This window comes from Augochlora pura, chromosome 2 (assembly GCF_028453695.1).
Source record: "Augochlora pura isolate Apur16 chromosome 2, APUR_v2.2.1, whole genome shotgun sequence".
Classification (NCBI taxonomy): domain Eukaryota; kingdom Metazoa; phylum Arthropoda; class Insecta; order Hymenoptera; family Halictidae; genus Augochlora; species Augochlora pura.
Genome location: NC_135773.1, coordinates 20,572,421 through 20,596,940, shown reverse-complemented (window position 1 = coordinate 20,596,940; position 24,520 = coordinate 20,572,421). Strand labels below are relative to the sequence as shown.

Genomic DNA, 24,520 nt, shown 5'->3' with positions numbered 1-24,520 from the left:
ATCAAAGGTCGTTGGATTACTTTTGAGCTCAACTATTACTTCGCGATGATAAAAATATTTAGTGCGATATTTATAAAAATACAACACAATTTATAATATTTTAATTACATTGATATAGACTTCTTTTTAGTATTATCCATATACATATATGTATATATGATAGAGAAACAAATGTTGTCTTTTACATTTAATTTGCAAATCATTCGTAATCGAACTGATTCAATGTGTCAAATTAATTCACGAATATTGTAGCCCGTTGAACTCGTTTTAATATCAGTTCTGCTATTATGAAATCGAAGATAAAATATACCATTCAAAAGAGGTCTTAACTTTTTATTGAGAAAAGTAAATCTTGGCGATTATAAATATTGTCATTTGTAAATACTTTGAAGTTTATTCATTTTTATCGAAGTACTTTTTTGTTTGGCTATTATTTTGACTATTTTCGTTGATACGTCGTCGACTGCGTTATCTACTATAGTTTGTTAATATTATATTAGTATACAGAGAAGATTAGCATGGCCCCTGCGCAAGGATGACACGCAAAATCGTTATCTATTATAGTCTGTTAATATTATATTAGTATAATTGTTTATTTCGGAATCCATTATAGTTTGTTTGTATTACATTAAACATATGTTTATTATACTGCGCGTTAATTCTGACAGTTTTTTTTAACAATTATCTAGGAATTTATTATCGCCGTGTTTCAAATATAATTAGACTGCGAATCTTTATGCAAATTAAAAATTGTTTGCAATAATTAGAAGAAACAGAAGTTAAACGAGCATTTCTTTCTCTTGTTAAAGCTTTTTAGTAAACTGAAAGCAATATAACAATATGCTTAAAATCTCCCAAAGCTGTAATTTTCATTTGTGTCTAACTTATTAATTCTTTTATTACAAATGCATAAAATCCACAATATAATAATAACATTTTAATAGCAGCTGTTCTCGAGATCCATTCTTTTATGCAACCTTCTTTATTTCTTCTAGTTTCTCACTTCCTCTAACGGATGCCAATTAAAGTAATTGTTCTGCTATTAGTCTTGTCGCTGGCGATTACAGAGTATAGTTTAGCGAACACGATACATAGATTTGCTTTCACAATTCATGCATAATGCATGAGCTGTCGAATAAATTTAGTTATTCCGTAAACGTATTGAAATCAGTCTAAAAATTTTAACATTTATATACCGATTCCAAATGAGATGTCAACGAAATTCAGCTCGACTTTCAAAAGTGATCAGTCTTGACAATAAATTAACCTTGAGCAAATCATTCTTGCTTAAACAATCTTGACAGATCTTAATAAACAATCTGAAAAGCAACGTTGAATTTAGAACGCTGGATATTCGTATCGTTTCGTGATTTCATCGGTGCTTAAAATAAGCTTGTATGATACCAATTTTTTATTCACATTTTCATGATCGCAACTGGTTATAAATGTAGGAAATGTGGAAAATGTAGAGAACATGTAGAAAATAAATATAGAAAATATAGAAAATAAATATAGAAGATATAGAAAATGTACAAAATAAATATAGAAAATATAGAAAATGTAGAAAGTAAATATAGAAATTATAGAAAATATACAAAATGTAGAAAATAAATATAGAAGATATAGAAAATTAATATAGAAAATAAATATAGAAAATAGAGAAAATATAGGAAATAGATATAGAAAATATAAAAAATACAGAAACTATAAAAAGTATAGAAAATATAGAAAACATGAATGAAACTGAAAACTCGAAAACACGAAGTATGAAACTTCGACTTTTCTAAACATAAAACAGCAGGGTAATGTGTTAAGCACTTACTATACATCGAAATGGATTCGAAATGAAATCCAATACCGCTCCTTATGCGTGTTCAATGCGTTGTGAATTGCGAATCGCGAGTCGCGAACGGTATGACCCAAGCCAAGCCGAACGAAAATCCGGAATTCTGTTCGAGAACGAGGAGCGAAAGCATCGGCTGATCGCCGAGGCGATCATCTAACTGTAAATATCAAGCGGTCTCGGTTTAGCTTCTGATAGATCATAATATGCTTCTGGCATCTGTTCAACATCGAACGACCGTCTCGCATCGATCGAATTTTTGTCAAACATATTTCAATCCCGCTGCCGCCGGTCGCACGCTTTCACGTTTCCAGACACCATTTCGAAACATAACATTTGATGCAATTTAAACCGCTTTATCGACCGACAGCCTATAAATCGGCTTTTCCCCTCCGATCGGCAGCCTGTGAATCGGTTGCCATGGCAACCCTTAATTTGTTATCTATTATTGAGATAAATGTGTTAACACGTTGACGCCGGCGCCGATATTCAGAGTTTTCTCTGCGAGGCGGCGCGGCGCCCGAATTCACGGTCTGCGCTGCGGGGCGGCGCAACAACAGATTACGCTGTTCAATACGATTTTTGCGCTGTAATAACCGCTACGCGATGTTCATAGATCTCGACGAGCTAAAAACGAATCGGAAATCAGTTTTTGTCTATCGCCCTCAGTATTTTGAGGAAATCGATTTTGAAAAAAATCGCAATCTTTCAACTTTTACCACAATTTATAACAAAACTACGAAAGCTATTGATATGGTATAGTTTTCGAGATCAATTTGCAGATTACCTGTAAATGTTAAGTAAACCTGACGGGATCGGTTTTGGCCCTAATTTTGGCATGCTCTATTTAATTTTACTCGAACAGTAGAGGTCTGGCTCCTTTGGTCCGAGTACCAACGGTATGAAAATTTTTAAATTCCGCGAAAAAATGATCGACAATCTCCTCGGTGAAGTGGATCCCCACAGAGTACAATCTGAAACTGAAGCGATGCCCAAACAACGTAGATATTTTCTACGGTCGTTTCGGGGACCAGCGAGAAAAACGAGACAGCGACGTAAAGAATGTTGTAAACGTATGTCTAACATAAATGATAGGCAGTATGCCGCGAATGAGGCGAACAAAGTAAAAACGTATTGTAACCGATGTAAGGGCCAATCGGCACTCTGCCCGCCATGTTTTCAAAAATTACATGAAAAAATTAAATAACTATGTCATGTATATAATATTGAATTGTTATGTTTTTAATATCGAATATCTGCTTATAATGTTGAGAATTGAAAAATGAACCTTGAACAACCTATTTTGTACTACCTATTTTGTGAAATACAAGTGTGACTATATAAATTATTATATGAATTTTTAAATATTAAATACCTTTCGCGATTAATAAGATAAAATAAAATGAAAATGTTTACGACCGGATACGACCGGTCGATAAAGTGTTAATTCGCTTTATCCGTTTCCGACATCCGTTCGCTTCGATCTCGAACGCGAGCATTTAGCAGAGTCTTGTTTTGTCTTGGTTGTTTGCCGGTGAACCGTGTCCTCCTTGCTTTTCGTGTTTTCCGAGCGATTGCGACGATGGAAAGGCGTCGATGAAAATGATCGAGGGTAATGAGAGTAGAAGTGGAGCGGCAGTGTTTATTACATGTCGAAAAATAGAATAAAACTGTTGGAGAATCTGTGTACCATAATCGAGCGTGTAAAGTAGATTAGACGTATGGAGGGGTTGAGAGCCAATCAGGGTAGGTCTTCGAGCTTGGAAACGAAAATAATCGATACTTCGTATAATTCAATTTAACCCCTTGCACTATGATTCCTTTCATTCATTCCTTTCATTGATAACAGAAGAATTCAATTTGTTTTCGATTTGAAATGAATTGGTAATATTCATATTTAGTAGATCGTGTGTGAAATCCTTGTCACGAGTCGGACTCGTTATTATAGTGTAAGGGGTTAATTCACAGTTTTTAAATTGAAACTTCTTTATGTCGAGGTTATAGAAAATATAGAAAATGTTGAAAATAAATGTAGAAAGTATAGAAAATAAATGTAGAAAATGTAGAAAATAAATATGGAAAATATAAAAAATAAATATAGAAAATGAATGTGGGAAATAAATACAGAAAATAAATGGAGAAAATATTGAAAATACAGAAAATATTGAAAATAAATATGTTATGTCTCTACGTCGACACCTGTTACGTGCAGCGGAGATAAATTTTTGTTATCGATAATAATCGGTGGTAGACTGTAAATAGCAATTTTCCATGTTGACAGCTCGCTTTTTAAACAGTAAATTGCAACAAACTTTCCTTTTGTTTATTGGAAGATTTATTGAAACGACACTGTATGAAAAATCTGATGAACTTTCGACAATATAAATGCCGTCTTGTATTTCAAGAATTTTGCAAGTGGTATAAATGTGGCATATGCAGGAATATGCTGCAGTTTAGTTAATTATAGAAGAGTCGTTAAGAGAACTTCGAGTGCAGATTTTTATGTAAATCATATTTTGTCGTGTAAGTAAAGGTATTGAAAGATTTTCGTGCAGTAGTTCGAACTGTGTCATAGCACAGCCATTCTTAATACCATCATATGCTAATGAGCATACCATGGATGTTTCGACAAATTCCGTTCGACGTACGAGAATTTGCGAAACGAGTGAGACAAAAAACCATATCACATTTTTTAACAATACTGTACAACGCTGTACAAAACGATATAATTCTATGCTGTGAAAAATAATTCCTGCTTTTTGTGTATACAGCCTTATTGTTCGCGCCACGAGTATTTATTTATATAATATATATAGATTTATCTTTTTATTTATTCATTTAATATATATAAATTATTTGAATTGACATAATGTAATTACTTATATTGGAAAAATATATCGAGCTTCTTTTGAATACAGTTTGGTCATTAAAAAGTCGATTAACCCCTTGCCATACTTTCACGAGTCTGACACGTGATAGGATTTCTAGTAATAACCTGTTAAGTACGAATGCTATTTTGAGCTTTTAAATCCGAATACAATTCTGTTCACTTGTCGCCAATATTTAAGTATTGGTACATTATATAAATAAATATAAATTTTCTTTTTCTTTTAACACATTTGCATCGGGCTACTTTTCCTTAAATTTTCATATAAATCGAGGTATTTTAACAATGTAACACTAAACGAGAATTCTCGTTTCCCGGTGCGAATGTGTTGATATATTATAGCAATCGAAAAACGTTCTGATCATTGCAACAGCGAGTCAAATATTACGGCAAGGGATTAACCCTTTGCACTATAATAACGAGTCAGGCTCGTATTAATATTCAATGCTAGATCTAATAAATACGAATATTATTAATTTCCTCTAAATCGAAATCATATTGAATTCGTCTGTCATCAAAGTCTACAAATGAAGGTAAATAAAGGCAATACAAAAGATAAAAAATTTCCGGTCCTATTAGGGACAGTATTTAGGACAAATAAGTACTAATTGAAGCAGAGTGAAAGAAGTCATGTGCAAGCGTTTAAATCCCTTCCTTATCGTTTCAAATAACGATTATCAACTTTTCCATAAATGTATAGAACAAGCATAGAACACATAGAACTTATAGCATTGTCCATAGTATAATTATTAAATATTCGCCCCCTATCTTCTGCACACATAATCTCAGCCATCTTCCACAAGTTCGACTAAAATCCTCGCCTCTTCCTCGTGCTTCCATCATTCGTTCTCCCGCGATCAACTCCGCCAGCCTTTCTCTCCCTCTCTATCCTCTCTGTTTCTCGTTTTTACTTTCTCTTTCAATTTTTCATCTCGTCATCGTCCTCATCTCTCCCCGTCGGCGTGTGTCTCTGTCGATACCCGCGGCCCGCCCCGTTCCCTTTTTTTCCCCTCGACAATAACCGACCTCCCTCTCTTCTTCCGTTTCTTCTTGTTCTCACCTCTGGAAGTCACTCTCTCGATCGTTTCTCCTCTCTCTTTCCCATCCGCGTGCCACCGCACCACCTGTGTGCACGAAAATGTACGCGCGCCGCTTCTCTTCGCCGCTCCCGCTCCTCTTCGTACCCGCTCCGCTCCGCGCCGCGCCACGCCGCTCGCAGACGCACATCCTGATTACTAATTCACGAACGCTGCGGACTACTTGCTCGCCGCGTTCTGACACCAAATCCCATATTACGAGCGGATGGAGACCCGAGACGGGAAAAGGTGATACTTGCGAGGCTCGCGCGAGTCGCGTAAAATGCTTGAACGGCTGTGCGAAAACAGCCGTGGAACTGGTACACGGACTTACGTCAGCAACGATGCTACTACCACCCTTTTTTCCGAAAATATACTCGCGGAAACGACATTTTCTGAAGCGTACGTCAAGAAGGAGTTACCGAGCACGTGTGGTACTAGTACCATGTGCTTACACCGAGTTATATACAAGGTGTCCCAAAAATGTCTCGCACCCCGGAAATTGGGGGTACTTGTGATCATTTCAAGTAACTCTTTCCTTAGCGAAAATGCAATCCGCGGCTTCGTTTTGCAATTATTAAGGAATAAAGTTGGCTGCGCACGGACGAGTTTTCCTGCCGCTGTGCATGCGAGCCAACTGACTCATTCCCGCGGCGCGAAGGACAGGTCTAACACTACGACTTTGAGCCGCGTTCGAAGTACAAACAAGGATTTTAGAAAGGACCTATTAATTTCAAAAATTTCACAAATATTATTAATGAAAAACTTACCAATTCAGTTGTAAATGTTGTAATCCAGAAATTGTAAAATGTATGTGAAACGACGCAGATTACATTAACGTTCACTTTCACTGCAGTGTGGGGTTCCTGTCGATCTTATATTGCCTCCCGCCATGCTTGGCAGGCATAGACCCACCAAGACCGTTTGGACGCTATGCCACAGCTGACGATTTCTATGGGGCAGCTGCGGGAACTATGATACTCCATCCGCGGCTCCCCTACGCCATGGCCGGCCATCTACGTATCCATGGTGGATGTAGACGGCCGGCCGCGTCCCGTGGGAAGCAGTGAGCGTATCACCCCTAGACTGAGCCAGTCCGCTCACTGCTCCCCCATACTTTCTTTCCCGATGCATGTAGGCCGCGCCTCGCACCAATTCTTCGCGGCGGTCGCTATGAAGGGTGCCTAGGGCCCCCCGCCCTGTGCACCAGCGGACGCCCGGGGTCGTAGAAGGAACTGCGGCATACTAAACGATGGCCGACCATGCGTCGTATCCTTAGAATCGAATTTTAACTGCTTTTCATCGATCGCGAAATGACAATATAGAAAATTTAAATCAAGTATACAGACCAGCTGTGTCGGTCTAATCGATGAAAAATAGTTGATCTTCGCTTCTAAGAAAACGAAGCATTGTTGACTATCGTTCAGTATCTCGCAGTTCCTTCTACAAGTCGATTTTCGTTCGAGATTTCGTCCGTATAAATTCTCCGGTTTTCATCATTTTTATTCTATGCAACAAAGTGCACTTTTATACGAGATTGATTCTTGTCGCTCATACCAATAGTTTCACCGTTTAACTATTTCTTAAATCTAAATGTTGTATAAAAATTACCTTGAGACGTGATTGAATAATTTTAGCGGTGACTCAGAGTCACCCCACGAGTAAGAAGGGTTGGTTGTCCTATCGATTTCTAACCTGAACTGATTCTACTCGTGCGGTAGCCATGTATACTGTGTTATTTTTAAGGTATTCTAGGCTGGAGTGGCAAGCGATGTTCGTGAAGATGTTCAAGATAAAAATTAAATAAATTGTAAACAAAGTCTGCGTCGGTAGCCTATATAGTCCGTATATAGTGTACATATTCTATAATATATTCTACAATATATCTATAATATATATAGCGTATATTTTCCAGTTTTAATTTTGTTCGTCTATAGTGTATATATTCTATAATATATCTATAAGAAATATAGCGTATATTTTCCAGTCTGAATTTTGTTTGTATATAGCTTGTATATAGCGTATATATTCTATAATATATCCATAAGAAATATAGCGTATATTTTCCAGTCTGAATTTTGTTAAATACGCGCGTTCGAATCGCGTTTAGCGTGCAGAAGAAACGTATCAATTTTCTCACCGTTTGAAAACAACGTTGCCTTTAAAGCGATAAAGTCAGGCTTCAATATGGGGGCTGCGGCAAGCAACAATAAAGACGCGCTTATTCGCTATTGCTGCGATATCTGTGTAGGGTCTCGTGAGTATTTTATCGCGCAACGTTTTACGCGCATGCATCATGTTGATGCTATTATTCGCGTACGCCTGCGTCTATGGAAGTCATCCGCGATATCGAGTAAAAAGAGGAAAGAAGCAAACGGAAGACGATTACGACCGAGGACAATGCTACCAGGGTTTTGATTTTCAATCCGGGCGTTTGTTAGAATTTGTTGCAACATTATTCTCAATCAGCACAAATTTTCTATTCCTACTGGTTCGATTAAAAATGTCTAGGATATTTCAAGATCATTGTCTTAACAGTGACTTAACCTTATTTTTATTCAACCTTAACCTTTTATGAGATCGAAAACACCGAGTTGTTTAAAAGTGTTAAAGCGAATCCGGTCTTTTTGTTAGTTAAAGTTGTGTTTTTTATGACAATTTCTAGTTGGTCACAAGTTAACTTCTTTTTGTTTGGTATATCTTAGTTCAGATCGTCAGAAGTACTTGCAAATTATGGCGACGATTGTATGCACAGGGTGTTGCAAAATTATATAATACCGAGTTCGTTAGCGTAGTCAAGTTAGGTTTGTTATTGAATATTGTTGAATAAAGAACATATTTCACAGTGAATTCTGTGAAGTGTTATATAGTCCGGTTCCTTATTTTCGAAATTTTATATTGATCTGACGATGTTCGAGAATATTTTGTATAATATAGTATAGTAATCGTATAGCATATTGTATAGTAAAATCATGTGATGTATGGCGATTTTTAATATTATGATATTTTAATATTTGATATTAACAATAGACGATTACGTTTTATACTGGAAAAACAAAATTGTGTTATTTTCGATGTGATACAGAGTAAAAAGAAGACTTGATATACATTTTTATGTTTTATGTTTTATTATTTGATCAATTGGTTGTGCGATGTGGTTTCAGCGGTACTGTTCAATATTTAATTCGAACACTGCGGTCATAAGCGACTCCAACATTGTATTTCTATTTCTGCTTCATACTTCGTGTTTTTATTATTTTATACAATGAGATGAAATTTTTATTTTATGGAATAAAAATATCACTGGAACGTTTATCTGGAATTGGAATTATTGGATTTATAATTATTAGAATTACAATTATTAGAATTAAAATTATTGTAAATTAGAATTAAAATTATTATAAAATTACAATTATTAAAATTAGAATGATTAAAATTACATTTATTTGAATTCTATCATAACCCAAATATACCAGTGACTTTTACAAAAATTATTATACCAGTCGAGGGTTACTGTAACGCTAATCAATGAAAAACTGTTTTATGATAAACAACCTTTAAAAACGACAATAATAAAAGGATTGTCAAGAAATCACTGCATTAAGTGATAGAGAAGAGTCGACCTTTGACAGCTGTCGGAGACTAACGCACGATTAATGTACGCAATCGTACGCTTGTAGACGGATGTGTATAATTTCGTAAACTATTAAATGAACAATTGAATAAGAACATCATACGTTGTAAATATTATTCTGGAACATAATTTAATTATTCACACCTTGTTTCTAGTTTCAATTGAATTTATTGTACGATTAAATAATTTCAAAGAAAAAGACACATCCGTTAATCGCAACAGGCATTTGCCACTATTTGTTGTTATTATCTAAATTGTGCTGATAACGCATATGTGCGTCAATGCTTGGATAATTCATCGTTGGCGTGCCTGTGATACCATCGTATCAGATGATGATTTCAGTTCAATATCACATTGTAATATTCGATACAAGCAAATGGTATCGAGGTGTATGTAATTACGTGTTGTTGTTTATAGTACTCGAAATAAACAAGAGGTAGATTCGCAATCGGAAGTACGTGTACGATCTTTTTTAATTATCATATCTTTCTGGAAAAAATGAAATCCGCTCGAAAAATTGCGGATCTAATTTCTGCTGTTCTGATCTGGTTTATATTTTAATATAACGAGTTGTTAGATATCTCATCAATAGTTATCTCATATTTTACATATTTTGTTGTAATAATGATTTATATTTTATAGCAATTTTTTAGGTATCTCATAAAAAAATAATTGTATCTTCATTCTTATGATTATATCCATACTATGAATTTGTATTATATATATCATATATTTATTATATTATTATATATTTATATTACACGACATCGTAGTTATTAATTTTGTTATTAAAAGTTCAACAGCCTGTTTGTGTTAGATATTAAGACACAATGCAATTGTAGACTCATCGAATGAAACTTTTAATTGGTTAAGAGACTCAAATAATTAAATTGTATAATTTGATATTACAAATTAATACGTTTGACTGTACATATTCGTATACTTCAAACAATAGGACTAGACTAAATTCTTGTCAATTAAAACAAATACATTATTCCAGTTACATGAGGGCTAATAGACGAGGTTATGTCAGCGTTACAAACAAACAACAAACTATATAAGAAGTATTACCAATGTCATGTTTTAAAAAAACGATTTCAAAATATCGTCGATATAGTATAGTGACTATACTATAGTACAGTTTTTAATATAGTCCGTCGTCGTAGGGGTAAGAGTAAGAAGACTTTTAATGCTAGTCAAATCATTCGCATAACCGTGACAAGGTGAAAGATCTTATCAAGATAAAAGTCAGCCGATTCTCTTATCTAAGCTGCTTCGGAATCACGTGCACGTTAACAAAAGCACAGTAGCGAGGCAACCGTAATACGTAAACGAAACTTACCGATGTAACTAATATCACGAACATTATTATATGCGATTGAAATACTCTTTAAAATTCGTATCGGCGGCTTTATTATAATTTATGCGAGTAATTAAATGAGTAATGAATGAATGGATGAATTAATAAATAATTAATATATGAATTAATTATTCAAATTCTATTCATGATTCATTTTAATTATTGTGTAATTTTATGATTTTACAAAATTTTAAACATTTCGCTGAGCGAAAGTTTAAAACTAGTTTGACGAAATTTTATAAGTTTCGGAAAGAAATTGTAAGAATTTTGAAAAACCTAATAAATAACAAATTCAAAAAGGGAGAAGAAGAAAGAAATGAAATTGTTGTTTAATAAAAATATTAAGAAAACTATCTTTTCAATAATAGCCAACGACGATATATCGTTGTTTGGTATCAAGAGGGTTAATTAATTTTCAGTCATTTCTTCCACAGAATATGGTGTGCAAAAAATATTTATTATACCATAAACTGAAAGAAGAAGAAGATAAACGACACTGAAAAGCGCAGAAGGGAGGCTGAACAACAAGATGAGAAATGAAAGAGGAGGCAGCGACATTGTAAATATCAGGATACAGTATAGGGGACATGAAAGGGAAAAAGAAGGTGGAAAAGTGGTCAGAGGATAATCATTAAATGTAAAAGTAGCTCTTTCCCGCGGCGCGTCGGAGAAAAGAAAGGGAAACGGGAAATGGAACGCGGCTCTTCGAAAGATAAGGAGAGATACGGCGTGATATGCAAAGTGGTGAAGTCGCGTGGAGAAAGGACGGAGAAATGGTAAAAGATGAAGCGAAAAAAGAGTGCCGTTAAGGAGGAAAGTAAAGACAGCTTGTAACCAGACACGGGGGCCAACGGAGTCGATTCTTTCGAGGGAGTGACGAGGCAAGAGGAGAAAGGGGTGGTAGGGGAAGAAAATCGGAAACGAAAGCAGAAAAGATGGGGGAATTGCCGAGTTGAAATTATTAATGTCGAATGCTGTGGAATTATCCTTGTGCGCAGCCTGTGGGAGGGAATTTGAGATAGTATGTAGGACTAACAGAAACTTCGATAGCTGAAGCATCAGACAAGAGGTGGACGTATGCGTGTAGTAGGATGCTAGAGGAATTCAATGGGTATTAACGTTAATATTAATTGGTAAACCAGAGCTTCCAATAACCAATAAATCTTTGCATAATGTAAACCGCTTTTACAATACAGAGCACTACTATAATATAGAGCATTACATTATATATAATATTACTGTATTAATATTAATATTAATTGGTAAAAGAGAGCTTGAAATACAATACATCTTCGCATAAAACAGAGCAATACTTGCACTACGGCTCCTTTCACATTGCGTTGATTAGCACTATTTCGTCTTTAATATTTTTAATAACAAGGCCAGATAATTTTTGCTTCTTCTATTGTCTTCATTTATTTTATTTGATTCCGTTTCTAGACTGTGATAACAAAAGAATTCAATTCGATTTCCATTTAGATGAAATAAATAATATTTATACTTTGGAGAGGTCTGGCTCGATATTATAGCATAAAGGGTCAATCGAATCGCCGTAACGTCGCCATAACGACAGCCCCTAATTAAAGAACTGACGAAAGGGGTAGTTACGGAGCCACTGCGTCGCGGACAGCCGACAATTCTGATTGAACCGCCGAGCGATCGATGAGTGTTGCTGTAAAGAACGGTATGATACCACATACGCGGAAGACAATTGTAAATAGCGTAGACTGTGAATAATAAAATGGGGCGCCGTGTAACGCTACAATATGCAAATCTAAACAGTACGATTGTCATCGCAAACTGACAAATCAGATATCACCGTTTCTTATCGTTAATGCCATCATGTATTTTGTACAACGACAAAGAGGCGTGCGCCTAATCAAACTTACTGTTGTGTCACACCTCGAGGTTTATGGCGCGTCGATCACTGTTGAGATTAGAATCTGCGCCAATAAATTAATTTTCCAACTTCTGATTCTAATGCTAACACGTCGACAGCCTAAACATCGTTTATCCGCACCTTTCTTTAAGAAACGGATTTTTTACCTCTTCAAGCAGTTTTGACGTTAACTGAATCAATTTTAATAAACAAGCTTAGAAAACCTCTTTTTCTATATTCGAAACATTTCTTTGGAAACGATGATTATCTAGTTGGCCAATTTATTGTAGGACTTCGATCGTAAGACAATTCATTTGAACTGCTTTTTAATATTAAGCTCTCTTCGTATTTTTCATGTATAATTTCGAAATGATGCCAATCTTTTATTTCGACGACGTTTCGTGCCTTAATATTAATTAATTCTATAGTTTCATTTTTTATATAAATTGCGAAGTGATATAGTTTAGGTATAGAGATAGCTTATAGATGTAGTTCAATTAAGTCGCGGACATGAAAATATACTTGAACAATGCTCGATCAAACAGTAACAATTAAAAGGGTAAATTTTCGAGGATCCTTTTTCAAATGCGACAGGCTGAATGATATATGGAAAGAATCTAATTTAATTTTGTAACATATGAGATATAAAAGAAATAGTTAAAGTAACAATTAAAGGCGTCAATTTTCGAGGATCCTGTTTAAAATTATTCGACAGGCTAAATGATATATGGTAAAACACTAATTTAATTTTGTAACGTGTTGGAATTAAAAGACATTTATAAATCCGTATTTAGCACTTGTAAATCTGTGAGACACTGAACTTAAGACGCTCCTACTTAACCCTTTGCACTCGAAGCCATTTCAACATCAAATATAAAATAATTTTTCTGACTTATAGCATTTTTAATATACATAACAGTTATATTTTCGATAACTTTTGAAATTTGAGCTTCGGTTGAGTGTAACAATTTTATTGTTTCAATTCGAGTGCAGAGGGTTAAAGTTACAAGTTCAAATTGATTGACAAGTTATAAGCCCAAATTGATTGACAAGTTACAAGCCCAAATTGATTGACAAATCCCCAAACCAATTAATTCACTTGACATGTCTGTACTGTGTTATGTCGCAGCAAAATCGATTATCTGAACATCCATTCGTTAACCGATCAGTGGATAAATTGACAAAATATTTTTGCCCAATATCATGAAAGTGGTCTAAGTCAAAATTTAAAAATAAAATGAGTTTATCAGTTATTTTACACCACATTATTTTAAACTAAATTAATTCAATGTAATTTCTACGATATACATTCCTCCAGTTTTTCAGGAACATTTGAAAAATCTTAAAAACTCGAAATGATAAAAATGCATTACTTTTTTAGAATTATTAATAAATGTGCATGAATTATTTCATTAAAGTTATTGTTTCAAATAAAACTCATAGTTCTTTATTGCTTTAGGGTCATTTATAGGACAGTCAGTTAATTTTGAAAATGGTCCAAGTCGATTCAAACTTTAGAAACAACATTTCCGTATGAAATTCACACAAAATATCATATTTGTAATAAATTTCCATTAAGTAATGTAAAAATATATTCCATCGCATAATGTAAAAATATATTTTAATTTATGCAAATGCAATTCATTAAATATCTCGAAACAAGAAATATATGATTTAGATCACTTTCATAATTATGGGCACGTTTGTTTATCTTAACATCAATTCCCTAGATGTTTAAATATCAGAACAGTAATATGCAGGATCCACGAAAGTCCCGAAAGAAAGTAGCTTCCTAGAACGAATCACGATTTCGTTCTCCAGCGGATTCAACCTTGCCGTGCGCATGGTATAAGCAATTTACTATCGAACCGCCTCAGGTTCAACGCCACCAGTTTAAGGGAAGAAAATTCCGCCACGAACTTCGTAAACGAAGAAGATATTCCAATATCCCCGTATGCACTGCAATTCCAGTCGGCGTTGCACACGTGTAATGTGTGTTTCAATATGGAAACGGATCAGAGACAGTCGCTGTTATGATGCAACCATATCGCCTCGGATACAATGCTGATACACAAAATTAATCCGTTTGCAAATCATATTCATATCTCTGGACTACAAATTAGTCCTTCCAACTTTTCACAGTACTAATTAATTCTATTGTAAATTGGATCTATTTTGTTGCAATTCAATTTACTTCTGAACTCCTTGAAATTCACCTTTTTGCAAATTAAATTCACTTATTGATATTGCGTGTAACAAAATTCATATCGAGTTATAAGAAATTTAATTATTAAATATAATAATAGAAATATATAGTGTATAATATAATGTATAATAGAAAAAGAAATATATAATGTATAATATAATCTATAATAGAAAAAGGAAATATGTAATATATAATAGAATGTATAATAGAAAAAAGAAATATGTAATATATAATATAATATATAATAGAAATAGAAATACAATAGAAATATAATCCCACTTAAAAAATTATTGATGACGTTGAAAACTCGAGATATATGACCTTTGAGAAGAAATTATACCATTTTTGAGTATCGTTAACGATAATGGAGATATCGCTTTGTAATAGCTTTAGCAGAAGACTCAGTATTTGTAATCAAACTTGTATTATCTTATAAATAATTTTGCAAAATCGTATTTTTAAAAATTGAATAAAACACGACCAATTTTGATCTGTGAAAAAGTTACATTAGATAAAAATAACGATCTACAGAAGAATTAATTTGGAGCGCAGATATATTACATAATATAGTATACACTTTTAGTGAAAAATTCATAAATCTGTACAATCGCGCGATATTGTTAACAATGATACGGGTAGTTCAAGTTCCAGCGCCAGTTCTTACACTTTAACATGTAACGATAACATGGTTTCGTTTTCGTGATACGTTCGAATCTCCGATTATGAATAATAACAGTGAGTCGCTGTCCGATATCGATCACCACCAAATGAATCCTCGTCGTTGCTCGTAAAATATATTCGTCGTCGCCGCGTGCAGTACACGGATTCACCTGCGAGGTCCCGTTTCTCTTTGCAAGTACACCCACGACTACTCAACAACAATGTACTCGCTGTTGAGAGAAGAAAAGGCGCTCGTACGGTTCATCGTAGAATTAGAAGAGGAAGAAGATAGGTATTGTAATTTTTCTTCAAATCACATTATACAATATTTTTTGTATTATACAATGTATTATAAGAGGGTGACAAAATTATTTTACTGAGAAGATGTTTACTAAAAATAAGCGATGGTCGTGGATTCGGATGATTAAAAACCATTCGAAATAAAGGCAAATATACGAGTGTATTTAACGAGTTGCAGATCTTGGACTAGTTTGGTATAATATTGTTATAGTTGTTATTATAACGAATTTTAGCCACATTTTCGTGTACGAGCTTTAATGATTTAACCTTACTGTACGTCTAATTTTATCTTAGTCTAGAATATAGTCTTCAATGTAAATTGTTGAATCTTCATTTTTAGATATAAACATTGCTATTAAAAAATGATATTATAATATTACAGTAAACGTGTCTATTCTTTTCTATCGCTTGAACTTACGAAACATGGCATCTTCTTGATTAAGTATAACAATTTCGCCAACCGTTGTGCATTTATATTATTGAAAAATAGAAAGTATAAAATTATATCAAGGCAAGTTAATCGCATTTTCGAAACGAATCACTGCGAGCCATTACGACTTAACCACGTCATAGAATAATTGTTAAAAAATTGTTGAAAACTAGCTATTGTGCAAATATCATTGACGAACTGCGAAATATTTAATAACAGTAACAATATAATAATTATAATAATGTAATACAATATACAATATAATTATTATAATAATTTAATATAATCGTAACTTATGCCCTGTTGCCAAAATGACGATTTCAAACCTAAAGAAATTACGATATAATTATTATTTTATTAGTTTATAATTGTTTTACGACACGAATTGCCGAAACACGAAATAAGGCGAAGCTTAAAAATACACGTGTAAATGCACGTGCCTTTTGTAAGGAGCTCGATTCGAAAACGATTACTTTGTTTGCTTCGCGTCTGGTATCCAGACTCTGGATCACGCGATTGAACGCGAGAGATGCCGAAAATCGATTGCCAGCCGCCGATAGTCGATCGAGGCACGTGATGACTTTTCTCATTTCACTCGCCGATCGAGTGATTTCTTCTTTTTGTTTCGATAAGTTAGTTATCGGCAAGTGAATTTCTGCCTTTATTGGAGAGAGAACTTCAATATTACGCGCAAGAACAATTTCAATCGATATCGCGTCTTGGAAAATGAACGTTTCTGGCAACTGCGCAATTAATTAGGTTCGTTCGAATTATTTATGAATTTTTTTAACGCTAAAACTTCCCAGCTACATCGAATTCTTCATTGCGTTTACCAGTTTTCATGAGCGAACTTTGAAAATTAGAAATTAATGGATTATTGTAAACGTAATCGTAATGCAAACCTTTTTCTGTAAAAAATATGAAATATCGGTTCAATATTTATAACAAAGCGGCAACAACGACATTGGAGTTTACAGTAATATAAAACAATTGCGATATTATGATTTATCTTCATAAAGAAAGTAACGTAAATTATTATAATCTCGAATAGTATTCCATTGCGTTTTCTGCTAATGTTATTTTAATTCATTTTATATATCATTTTTTAATGAATACTGAAAAGTATATCAGTCGTTTAACGCTAAACCTGCCGAGCTCGAACAGTGATTACGCGTTTTGCTTTAGAAGAATGACAAGACTGGATTTATTTAAACTTTCCGCCATTTGTAGTATAATTCATGCTTCAATCGTGATATCCAATAAATAATTTCGTATATAGAAGACTTTATAATCGACAAGATTATATAATACCCCCGGATATTCTATGCAATCCCGGGGAACATTTATCAATAAATAAATTTCGTATAATCCATGCTTCAATCGTGATATCCATTAAATAATTTCGTATACAGAAGACTTAATAATCGACAAGATTATATAGTACCCCCGAATATTCTATGCAATCCCGGGGGACATTTATCGATAAATAAATTTCGTATAATTTATGCTCGAATCGTGATACCCATTTAATAATTTCGTATATAAAAGACTTTTTATAATCCAAAAAATTGTATAAGAAAAAGCGTGGAATCGGTCATTTTGATCGACTTGATAAGGTTAGTGTTAAATAGAAAGAAATAGAAGCGTTCGCGTGGTATGCTTCGGCTGGAATTTCAGTCAAAATCTTTGATGACACAGTACCACAATAACCCAGAATCCCGTTCCATTACATTTCGATTTCTTATACTCTAACTGACGCGTTCCACGTAATAAGATGTATCTTAAGACTAAGCTCATTTTGTAAGTGGAGCGAAACGTTTATTTCTGAGCACACGAGTGTTTAGTTGAAAATGTAACAATTTTGTAAAATATTCTACGTTCTTCGAGCGAGTATCTCTAGGTTAAACCTGATTTTAATGATCGTTATTGTACGAGATTGTTAGAAAGCAGCAACGAGACTAATAAATAATAAGTAATAAGTAATAGTAACCCACTAGTTCCAGTTGAGATCTGGCTTAATCTTGTGGCAACCACGGTTATAATCGATATTTTAATATAATATCGATATCGATATTTTATATAAACATCTTTATATTACTAATATTATAACTAGAATAATAACTTTCCAAAAATCGACAATTTGATTATTTGAGAAAGGTGATGATAAAATTAGAAAAAGATTGATATATTTATTACTGAGATATCGTGGCAACCATTGTGAAGAATGAATGATCACAAAACTGCGGTTTTCTATGGAGTAAAAATTGTTAACGTTAATTGTAACACAAGTGAAAATGTCCTTTAGTTTTTAATAATTATACCAAGTTATATATGTAATATAAAAATATTCTCAAATACTTAAAATGTCTTTGCAGTTTCTATTTGAGTTAATCAATTCTCTGAAAAATGCTAAATTTAAATAGAACTGTAATAAACCACCAATGTACAGTAAATTTCGATGGTTTCTGTGTATTTTTTAAACTTATATTATCTATGAAAGATTATAACTTATTGTATATAATATAATAACTCATAACTTATTATATTATATATAGTAATATAACTATAACTTATTATATATAGTATAATAAGCTATAACTTATTATATGCAATTATAACTTATAATTATCTTTTATTTTTATACACAATTTCTTCTGTATTATCGTTTGTTCACTTCGTTACACCTTGCTAAGTTGTTCTAAAAATATTAGCAACCAAAGTGTTGCTAAAAAATTGGGGAAAACCGAAGAATAGTCGAACAATAGAGGGGGGGAAAAAATGTTCGAAATCAGCGAAGCAAAGGACTCGGCTGAACATTTCGGTCGTCATTGGAGCCATAACCCTTTGCACTCGAGCGGCGACTCTGCGGCGCCACTGAAATTATTGCACCAAATTCCAAAATTATTTTCATAGATATCACCAAAGCTTATATTTAAAAAATTGTTAAAATTCTAATTGTTATACGAGTCGGGTGACTCAATTTCATGTGAACCACTTTGTTATACAAAACAGAAATATTATAAACCAGAAAAATGATTTCAGATTTACAGTTTAAATTAGTGTGAAGAGTTAGTCTGAGTGCGGAGAATTAAATATCCTGAACGCCCCATTTTACCTCGGTAGTTTGAACTCGGGCACCGACTGCCGTCAGCGACAACGACGGCACGCGCGCTGTTCAAGTTCAAGTTCGAGTCCACGTCCACGTCCTCGAGCATCGTCGCGCGATGATGCTCGCGATAGATCGCGATTCCAGCTGGTCAAACGTTTCAAACGAAATGCGTTATATTTACGAAATAACCATCGATTTTACTTGTACGTTGTCTGAAATATTAAAGAAAAAACAAAGAAATAAAATAGATCAGAGCGCTTCATTAGAATTTAAACAATCGCCGTATTACCTCCTTGCACTATCGCTCCTTTCACGCTACGTTGATTAGCACTTACTTGTCCTTAATATTTTTAATAATTGGACCAGACAATTTTTGTTTCCTTATCGTCTTTATTTACCTTCGTTTCTATACTTTGCTGACAGTAGAATATATTTTTACTTCGATGTAGGAGAAATTTATAATATTTATATTTAGTAGGGCTTGCATAAAATCTTCACAAGTTTGACTCGTTATTACAGTGCAAGTGGTTAAAACAAGATTATCTATTTCATCAAAATCGCGTTATAGATTGTTCAATTTGTGATCATCGAGGCCGCATGTTTCGATTTTTGACCAGCTAGAATCGCGATCAGCACTATTATATAGCGTACAAGTGTTAAAAGAAGAGGTTATTTGATATTTATAATAACAATTGCAGATAAGATGACTTTCTCTCAATTCGGTGAATTTAGGAAGAAACAGAAGTACTAATTGTCCCCGCACGTATTGCTTTTTAATTTTGACCGGCTAGAATCGCGATCGGTACACCACCGGTGCGCGGGTATTTCGACGTCCACATTCCTGCGGCATTTATTATCACGATTTCGTTCCGAAGCCGTGATCGCCCCGGACGCGGTTTCCGTGTCCGGCGAGACCGCCGGTCACGGTTTTTACAATGCACGTCGCTCAAGAAAGGGAGAAAACGCAGTCCGCGGGCCACGTGGAGACCACGAACGAAGGCGTAACACTGGATCGGGAAAGAGGACGACGAACGAGAACGAAGGAGGTGGAGGTAGCTCGGTATAAAAGGGTCGTAGCGAGGCGCCTCGTCTGTTTTAACACTCTCACCGGGTCGCTCGGTAGATCGGACGCGTCCTCGATACCCACCTAGAACCGCATCGAACGGCTCGATCGTGTTTTTCCGGCCACAAGTAACACGTTCCGCAGGAACCGCTGAGGGAACGGGGACATTCCCACCTACGTACAGAGAAGACAGAAGATAGGTGAGTTCGTTGGAACCGAAGGTTCGACTCCGACTCCCCCCTCCCCTCCCCCATACCCCCCCTTCGAAAGGATATTTCCTGGTTATTTTCTGGATTATTGCGATCCCTGGGACGAGTCGTCTCGCGCGCGTCAGTGATCCAAGAAGAGTCGGACTTTATCGTTATCCTGGATCCGCTCGTAGCGCACGATCTTCGTACCGATTTTTGGTGATCGAATCGGTCTTCAGTGAACAAAAACCTCTTCCGTCTTCTGAGGCTTTTCCAGCAATCAGTGAGTAGACTGCGGATGGCTGTCGGAACACTTGCACAGACACGATATCGTCTTTCGAAGGAGCTTCGAACGCGCGTATCCGTTTCGGTCGGTCATGATTTAAGGTTCGCGACGGACTTCGTCGTCTCGCGCGTACAAATCGTGGCTTAAATCCTTTGCACTCGAGGCCGTTTCGAATTGGAAATGCAAAATATTTTTGTCGAGACTTTCTATGACCGGGGACATTTTATATAACCTGGAATATTTTATGCGTTACGGAATTAAATTTTGTGACCCGTGCAGCGGATGTGACCTCTTAACAATTTTTGGAACGCGTTCAAATTTGATGATAATTATTTTGAAACGTGGCGCGACCATTCTTAGCGGCGTCTTGGTGTCACCGCTCGACCGCAAAGAGTTAAATTGATCAGTTATTAATCAGTTATTATAATCGGTGTTTTCTTTTCTTCTTTTCGCCGTTACTTTTACTTTATTTATTGTACTTGGTAAATCTCGAAACTTTGTTCCTCGATTCGGATCGAAACAATTAATATAAGCATCGAGGAATGCATCAGATATTTGCTAATTATTCTTAGCTCCGAGCAATAATTAAGTAAGGAAATGACGTCTCTCGATAACATTCAATTTGTCTTTCGTATTCGCGAAGCGTTCCGCAGTCTGTGAATTCTTCTTTGTTATATACATTTTTGCGAATTGTTTTAATTGTCGACGAGGTTCGTTCAGTTAAATACAATCCACCGGGTGTTCTTAAATTACGTTCGCGAAATTCAAGGTGATCAAGCACGTTGAAATTCTAGCAGGTCTGGAAACAATTTGCTTATGAGGTACAGTTAGTTTTAGTTAGAGTGTCGAAGCACGGCGAATATCCAATATGGCGGCCGCTGTAACCATATACGCTCTATGTATTATTCATCGGTGAACAGGAACATTCCATAGTAATATTTCAGATGCTTTGTATTCGCGTGCGATACGCAACGGTGACATCGGCAATATTTAATACAAAATATTAAAAGTGAACAATTTTCGGATTAATTTTTAGCAGATCTCGTTTATCATCAATGAACGCAAATTTTCTAATGGTAATTTGCGATCACTCTACAGGTTTTCAATCGTGCGATCTATTTTTAGTTGAAGTTAGCAGTTTATAATTGTAAAATTCGAAGAAAGATTTTAACAACTTTTCGCGTTCTCTGTAATTTCTGGTACCGTTTTAACGAATTTCAAAGTTTAGATCGTACACGTTTTTTTTCAAATTGAAACCTAAAAAACGTTCGAAAAATTGACCGAGAGTTTACGTCTTCGAGTGAACGATAAATATCGAAATAACTGCGAGGATAACTGTAAAATACCGAGATCGCTGTGAAACGAAATATGCGTAAACGCGACACGTGAATTCTCGATTTCACTGTGAAAAAAAAAGAGAAAAAGAAAAAAGGCAAAAGGTTGCCGTTTCCTTGGAAAATGGCCAAGTAACGTTCATTTGCCTACCGTTAGCCATTCGCGCAGGATGCTAAGTTGTGTGCTACGCGTGTGTGCGTGAATAAAACACCATGGGAATTCTGATGCTCCCCGTCGAAGGTCACGGGACCGCGTGTCAACCGAGATTCCCCTGTGATCCTGAGAAACTTGGGATTTCTCGTTGCTCCTTCCGCTGGAAACAGTAACGCATTCTCATTATTAACAATTCTCGGAATCACTTTACAAATCATATTTAATCTTCGTAAATCTTCGACAATCATCTCTGCGATATCACACAATTTTTTAATACGAATTTCATTTGAAATAATTACAAATGAGTGAATATTGAAGAAGTGAAGTTCGAAATAAGTTTATTTATGAAAAGGTGAATACGACCGAGGAAATGTTAGTTTTTCTCTAGTATTTATAGAACCACGTGAAGACTTCGATTATTCGTCAGGAAGAACAAATATTAATACTTTTGAATTTAACATTAAATATTATTCGTTCACGTAAATTCTGATTTATTTTGGGCATACTTCAAATGGATCCGCTTTTAATCATGTCAGTAGATGGAGGATTTATTTTCACCGTAATATAACGTTGAAACGATCGAGCCATTACGATATTGGATCGCTTTGAAATTCGAATCGAAACGTATCGAAAACACAACTAATCCACGGCAGATAATCCTTTGCAATGATGTGCGCAACTGATTCGACGGGATCGATATCGATATATGGTGTGTAGTATGCACCTGCAACATATCAGTGTTCAGATTATTTGGCTTTAATAATCATCGCGAAAATGTATGGTTTATTATATTTTATATTAGGTATATAAATATAAAGAACCTTTTATAAGCTTTCTTAGCAAGCATCCAGAACATTAGAGTGGCCTTTTCGTTTTTTACAACACAAGTTTGCAAAGACACAGAGTGGCCAACCACCGAGTAAATGGAATTTTGCATTTACGTCCTGAGATAGGGAACTGATAAAAGACAATGGTGTTGCACTAGGTTTTATAAATATTTATATTCGCAACAGCGACTTTTCGTATTATTTTTGTCTTTATCTTTCTAAAATACTCCATTTAAGGAACACATTTCGTAACATTTCTTATCTTTGTAAAATAATGTAACAAAATATATATTTTCTAATAGCAATAACTGGGAAGCTACTTAGGCAACCAATATTTCCGTTCAATTGTTGTTAGCTTTGGTTGAAGTATAATTTCATTGAAAATTAAAATTTACGTTTTAGAATTATTTAATCAGTTTCAATTGACTCATTGCGATTATTTTTAATATTTCCATTGTCTTTTCTCACTCTTGTTCAAGAAGTTATTGCAAATCTAGAAGAATAACATTTAGATATAACTGCTTTATTAAAATGGATCAGGTAAAATGTAAAATTTCTAATAAAGTAGTTTTCAATGAGTTATTTATTACAGAGTTATTAGCTAATGATTGGGAAATATTAAAAAGAAATTTAGTAATCTCTTATTTTACACAGTGTAAAGTTTTTTTTTCAAGTGTTGAAAGTCAAATTTTTTTGTCGCAATAATAAATTCTATAAATCATAGTAGAATAGAATAGTATATATATATATTTTTTGTGTTTATTCTATATATAAATATAGAATAAATCTACATATTTTCAATAACAGAATATTCTTCTTTTAAAAATAATTTTAGTAGATCGATTGCTCTTCAATTCTTTTAACCTTTTGCGTTCCAGCGGTTACTTTATGATACCATTAAAAATTGTTATATAACGTCCTAAAACAATTTTCAAATTATCGAATTTCGTTTTATATAACAAGACCGTTCAAAAAGCAAATATCGTACGCGCCAATAGTTTTTATTTCATGCCCGTAAGTTGCACTAAATCACGTGAAATGGAAATGCCGGAAGTGAAAAAACATATTTCGGATTTGCAATCACGATAACTTTTTAACTTTGATTTAATTAAATAAAATATTTTAGCTCTTTCCTCTAAAACCTTGAATCTTGTGACTCGCGCAACAGCTACGACATTTTTAACAATTTTTTAAAAATACAAACAAATTTTATTTGGAACGCGACCAGAGACGCCACTCGACTGTATAATATTAATTTTATGAAATTTGGAAATTGTTCACGTT

The 24,520-nt window shown here is 34.5% G+C and overlaps 1 protein-coding gene and 1 non-coding gene across 2 annotated transcripts in view; both read left to right on the top strand.

Moving 5' to 3' along the window:
- Positions 1–467: 467 nt before the first annotated feature.
- LOC144478587 (U6 spliceosomal RNA) lies at positions 468–570 on the top strand. The gene has a single exon (XR_013495374.1). It is a non-coding gene; the product is annotated as a U6 spliceosomal RNA (small nuclear RNA).
- A 19,959-nt stretch (positions 571–20,529) lies between these two features.
- The window catches only part of LOC144473416 (uncharacterized), a 26,634-nt gene continuing 22,643 nt past the window's right edge, over positions 20,530–24,520 (top strand). The window contains exon 1 of the mRNA XM_078187270.1: positions 20,530–20,647. The gene's annotated coding sequence lies outside the window, so the exon portion shown is untranslated. The remainder of the gene's footprint in view (positions 20,648–24,520) is intronic.